Source organism: Urtica dioica, chromosome 12, assembly GCF_054948205.1.
Source record: "Urtica dioica subsp. dioica isolate 48M chromosome 12, U.dioica_male_clone48M_v1_H2, whole genome shotgun sequence".
Classification (NCBI taxonomy): domain Eukaryota; kingdom Viridiplantae; phylum Streptophyta; class Magnoliopsida; order Rosales; family Urticaceae; genus Urtica; species Urtica dioica.
In genome coordinates this window covers 14,692,486-14,699,188 of record NC_142767.1, presented here as the reverse complement: position 1 = coordinate 14,699,188, position 6,703 = coordinate 14,692,486, and the positions used below count along the sequence as shown (strand labels likewise).

General features: G+C 31.8%; 1 non-coding gene across 1 annotated transcript; it reads left to right on the top strand.

The window, feature by feature from the left end:
- Positions 1–3,825: 3,825 nt before the first annotated feature.
- Positions 3,826–3,897, top strand: TRNAP-AGG (transfer RNA proline (anticodon AGG)). Its single transcript has one exon. It is a non-coding gene; the product is annotated as a tRNA-Pro (tRNA).
- The last annotated feature ends 2,806 nt before the right edge of the window (positions 3,898–6,703 follow it).

The following is a 6,703-nucleotide window of genomic DNA, read 5'->3' as shown; positions in this document are numbered from 1 at the left end:
CCGGACCGGACCGTTTACATTGAGTAAACCGGACCGGACCGGACCGGGGAAAAAAAACCGTTTTAAACCGGACCGGCGGTTTAAAAATCTCCGGTCCGGTCCGGTTTACGGTTTTTACGGTTTTTTTGCGCCGCCCTAGTAGACAATAGAACTAGTAATTAAAGAAAATATAAAAATGTATAAAAGACAAAATTTATTTTCATTTCTAATAATTGTATTAAATCGCATCGTTATTCCACTAAAAATTCGAGATTGCACTCTTGAGAGATCATTAGAATTAGATTTACTTGAGGTGAATTATCATCCATTGATGTAATTAGTACGTGACTATCGATTCTCAAGGTTCCTTTCTTGTGATGAAAAATGTGTATATTACTATTATATCATTCAAGTTATATATGAGATCACTACATGTTTTTTTCACTAATTTTATGTGCAATCTATCAATTCCAGTGCTCTACATGCTCCTCCCACGGATGCAAGTCAATTCACCTCTTTTTGCCTCATTCTTAACTTTCTCATTAATAATTTTAAATATCCCATCTTCCTTAAGATTCAGGACACTCATTGTAGTGCTTATACATGTTATACGGCAATTGTTCAAGTGCTATTCACAAAGTTTATAAAAAACAACAACCGAGATGTATTTGTAACTTATATAATTAAGTTCAACTTATGACAAGTATATACAGTTAATGAAGCTATGTATATGCAGGGCCGGCTCAATCATTGTCGATGCCTTAAACGAAATATAAAAATGAGGCTTTACAAAAATAAATAAATATAAAATTCAAAGTAATAGTATAAATTTTTAACCAAATTTCTAACATTGTCTTCTTAAATTGAAAAAAAAATAAGAAAGGATTTATCAAGATCTTTGTGAGCACGCGACTTCAACTTGTCCATTTTCGATCCAAACACCTAAAAAATAGACAAACATACAAACACAATATTTAACAAATAAATACTTATAGAAATTGAACATTTCTAAACTTTTGTAACGCAAACGTATAAATTAGATCTATGAATTCAAACTCGGATAAAAGATTTCTTTTCAGTTGACAACATAGCTAACACGTTCAACCTCTCTTGCAACATAGTTGATCTCAAATAAGATTTTATTAATTTCAACTATGAAAAACTCATTTCGGCGGAAGCCCACGTTTACTGGAATAGTTAGTAATATACTATAAGCAATGCACGCATTTGAAAAGAATTCACATTTCTAATATAATCAAGTGTTTAAATCGGACTGCTATTTTCATTCACTAAAATTTCTCGTATCACTTTTAATTCACAAAGCAAATCTAACCCATCAATGTCGTAAACTCCATTACATTTTAACACATCTTCAAGATTCGATGAAAACTTTTTCAACGTACATTCATCCAATGATTTTAGCTTTTTGAAACTGAAAAGAAATCCAAAATATTTTCATGTGTTTCAAATTGCTCAAATCTATTGATAAGTGAAGATATAACTTGATCAACGATGAAGAGAAAATACTCAATTCAAAATGATTCTTCGGGAGTTAGTTTTTCACCACAACCAACACTTTCCCCAAATTATTTTTTCTCTGAATCACGCATTTTTCTCAAAATTTGTGTACGATTTCCATCTCATTTGCAATCTCTTTTGCCAAAATAATGGCATTTGTAAACCCATTTTCCCTATAATTTTGAGAATATGTGATAAGACCTCTCAGTTTGATCTATAGCTATCTCAATATGCACATTTTAACTTTGTAAGCTTTCACTTGCAACACTGATAGCTAACAATATATCATACCAAGGAGTCATGCCTAGCAAAAATTCAAAATTTTCTAATTCGTACTCCGCTAGACATTTAGTTTCACTCTTTATTTTAGGATCACACAAGTTTTTCTTAACTCAAGCAATGCATCTCTAATTTTTGGAGCTTGATATCTAATTGCCTTAACACTATCGACACAACTTTCCAAACAAGTTTGCGACAATAATTTAACAGTCAAATCGGATATGTTATCTTTTAATACTTTCCAACGTTTGGTGGAAGAAGAAAACAATGAATATATGCGTTGAAGAACCCTAAAAAATTATATAGCCCTAGCACAAGAGTTCGCAACATCAGAAAATACTAAATTAAGACTACGATAACCACAAAATGTATAAAATTCTCTAGGATTTCTATCTAATAATCTTTTTTTGAATACCTTGATGTTTTCCTTTCATATTAGATCCGTTATCATATCATTTTCCTCTTATATCATGTATGTCAAGTCCTAGATTTTCAATTTCTTTTACAAGTGTACCAAAAAGACCTTCTCTGAAAGTATCATCAACTTGTAAAAATCTCTACAAATATTCCTCTATGACTATTGGATTTTTATTCATACCTACGCACCTTAATACGACAGACATTTGTTCTACTTGATTTGAATCCGAAATACAATCAAGTATGACGGATAAATATTTAGTTTTCAAATTTTGGCTTTAAACTTCAAGTTCTAATATTTGTATAAGCTCATTTTGAATCCTATGTCCTAAATAATGATTATGAATATCACCACTTTGAATACGTCGAACATGTTCTTACTTTATAGGATCAAATTTCACTACCATTTCAATAAGATTGAAAAAGTTTTCATTATTTTATTGATAAAACTTTTCATTAATTTCACGAAATGCAAATTATTCTTAGCTAAATTTTTCCCAATTGCAATTATCCTTACCAAAATATTCCTCCAATGTTGTATGTATCAGCCGCCTTAGCAATTTAATTGTCCAATTTAGCAGGACAAGTGACGAGTATTTTATAAAATTTGCTTGTGGTGACTTAAACTGCAATACGGATGAAACTACAAAACGAAAATCTCTGCCACTAAAGCGTAACCCAACATAAAACTTAGGGACTAAATGTGGTAAAAAAAAACTTACTGTGTATTCCATTACAGTTATAACTATCTGAAGAGAATATGGTGTATTGGAGAGTGGTATCCCACGCCTCTTTAAGGTCAATATTGGAGAGGATTTTCAATGGCACGAAGCAATGTACCTATTTTCTAGAAGTAATACTGACCCACATATTTTATGGACTTATTGATTATTTATTTGTTTTTCTACATATATTTTCAGCCAGCCTACAATTCAATTTATTGTCTATAACCCTCGATTTTATCTGTTTCCTTGCCTGTTGTCAAGTAAATAGCCAATTGTCAACTACATACATTAGCTGCTATACTTGATTTCATATATGGGCCAATATATTTGGATGCTTATGTGCCTCTAAATATTTTGTCGGCAATGATATTCAATATAATTTTTTTTTTTTTTGGCGCTTCCTTTACAGAATAACAATAATTTTAAAAAACACATAAAAACGGATAGTTTTCAAATTTTTAAGACAATAATACCATTTAGTATACCGGTAGTATACCGTTACCGGTATACATTATATAGTTTCATTAGACAATTTTCAATACATATACATATAATCAGTATACATTTAATAGCGATTATACACCTATAAAACATTAAATTGATCTAATAAAACATCAATATACATTTGTGGAGGTGTATACTTAAACTTTTTTTTGATGTGCATCTTGATGTCGAATTTTTTGTTTTAAAGAAAATCTTCACGATGCAAGCGTCTGTATCGTCAAGTAGTAGATGTGTTTAAAGCACGGATATCGATCTCACGAGAATTAAACAAATATTGAAAAATGAAGAAAAGTGAAAGGGCCGGCGCGACTTCATTGGGTTCTTCGATTTGGTCGGCTCGGCTCTATAGTAATGGATATTGTTTGAATAGATTATAATTTATGAATTAATTGGCAATCGAAATGGGCATTTGGTCTAGTGGTATGATTCTCGCTTAGGGTGCGAGAGGTCCCGAGTTCAATTCTCGGAATGCCCCACAGCACACATAGAGCTTGTTTATTTATTTTTGTTTATCAACACAACTTGAAATAAGTGCCAAACACAACGGTAGTATGGTATCTGAAATTCTGAATAGATGTTCAAAATATCAATCTCTATCTCCACGACCACCGCAATATAATAATATTATCCCCTTATAATAAATTACTACATTCACACACTCAGTACACAAATATGTCACGAATAACTTAAAACAAATACAACACAATACCCAAAAAAAAAAAAATTTCATACCACTGTTCAAGACTTGTTTTTACTCAAGTTGGTTTCTCTTTCCCGGACTTGGTCGGAGCGGGTTTGTTTTCGACGCTGCCGAGGTAATTGGTCAACACTCTTCTCACTCCGAGCCCACGGCGATGACTCGTCTTGGCATTGTTTCCATTGCTGTGTAGGAATGGTGTGTCATCATCGGACTCCCTTTCGGAGCCGGCGACATTTTCTCGGAATTCTTTGTCAAGTCGTCAACGTACAGAAGATCGTCTAAGTGGCACTATCGTAAGAAGACTCTTTCTTCCTTGTTTGTCCATCAACGAGGATGCGATACACGTACCTGAAAATAATAATGTATCTTATCAGCATTAGCAATTTGAATGTTCAATAAGTCATAGAAAATTTTCATGTAGAGACCTACACTGCAATATACATGAATCTACAAAATGAAAATTTATTTTACTAAAACGTTCGCAAACATAAAATTTAGGTTTTTTTTTTTTCCTTTTCCATAAAGAATAAAATGAAACTAACGATATTATAGGAAGTTTGCTTGTAGTGACATATAGTGCATTATAAATGAAACTACACAATGAAAGTTTATGCCACTAAAGGGCTAGCAAAACATAAAATTAGGGACTAAATGTGGTGTAAAAAAAAACTTTTGTTTTCTATTGCAGTAAAGAGAATATGGTATATTGGAGAGTGGTATCCCACGCCTCTTTAAGGCCAATATAGGAGGTGATTTACAATGGTATGAAGCAAGGTACCTATAATTTTTTTTTTTTTTTCCAAAAGTAAAACTGACCCACCTATTTTATGGACTTGTTGATTATTTATTTGTTTTTCTACATATGTTTTCAGCCAGCCCACAATTCAATTTCTTGTCTATAATCCTCGATTTTATCTATTCCCTTGCCGTTTGTCAAGTAAATAGATACTTGATTTCATTCATGGGCCAATATATTTGGATGCTTTTATGCCTCTAAATATTTTGTCGGCAATGATATTCAAAATATTAAAGAAAAAGCTTAAAACTATTCACATTTTATAATATATTGGGCGTTTGACACAGTTTTTTTAAGCCTGTTTTTGCTGTTAGTAAAAACCAAATTGCAATCTTACTGTTTGATAAAACAGTTTTTAGAAAAAATTTCAAAAACGATTTTAAAAATTGTACATGAGTCACAAAAGCTAAGAATCTTAGCTGATATAGAATTACTTTAATATCCTCACGTCATGATCCATAGCACTGTTAAATATTTATTTTATGTCTATTTTAGTCTTTTTACTATAATATATTTATTTTACCAAACGCTAAACCAGTTTTTGTTAACAGCAACAACTGTTTTATAAACAGTTTACCAAACACCTTGTCAGTTTTTGAAAAAAACAGTTTTTTTCAAAAACTGAATCTAAAAGCAATTTTTTTTAAAACAAAGCTATGCCAAACGATCGCAATATTATCATACCTTGCGTGTAAAGACCTTTGTACCCTTAAAAAAATTAAATCTCCATTTTCGTGATTTATGCATCACAAATCTATTGATTTCGTGACACATATGTCATGAATTTGTCGATTACGTGACATTTGAGTCACGAAAAAAACAAGTTCATGAAAAGTATGGAATGGATAAGCTTGTGACTGATGACCAATCACGAAACCTATCACGAAACCTGGTAAATATGAGAAATTAGTCACAAAATATGAGAAAACGCAAATTTGATAAATCACGAAATCTTTTGCTAAATCAAAATTTGGTGTACCAAAATTGCACAAAATCGTCACAGAATGACTAGAAGAATTAAACAAAAGCTTCCCGTAGAGTTATTCGACCTCGACCTTGAGCGAAGGCTCGCGAACAAGAAAAAAAGACGGAGCTTTCGAGTTTTGCCGAACTTTCTGCAATCAGGGCTCCAAAGTTTTCGACGATTAAATGAACTTGACGAAAGAGACGGAGATAGTGGAGGTCGCCGACGTCCTCGAGAGATTCTGGCGAGTTTCGATATCGAGATTTTTGTCTGAGAATTTTGGATCGTGAGATTTTTAGATGAGAGAAGAGAAGAGTTTAGTTGAGAGAATGTGTGAAAATTAAAGGAAAAAAAAAACGAAAAAAAAACTCTAATAAAGGTTAGGGAAGAGATTTATCGGTTATAGATAAAAAAAAAAAAAAAGTAAAATATATTCTCTCTCACTCATTTACTAACAGATTTATCAATATTTTAGTTTTGGTTAAAAATTGGTAAAGGGTAATATTACTGTCAAATTCTCATAGAATAAACAGTAAACAATGAATATACTTTAGAAAAAGAAAATAAATTGCGTACTTATGGTATTGTAGAAACAAGGGGTCCCTAGAAACAAACTCCCTGTTTACTACTATTTATTGGGCTTCTTTGCTCAATGATGTAGTGATTTGGGCTTTATTAATCCATAAGGCCCATTATTAATATCGTCTTTTTGCTGCACCCAATCATTCTGATTCTGTTGTTGCTGATTTTTTTTTTTTTAATTACTGATTCTGTTGTTGCTGTTTTTTTTTTTTTTTTTTAATGAAAAGTTGGTCATTAGA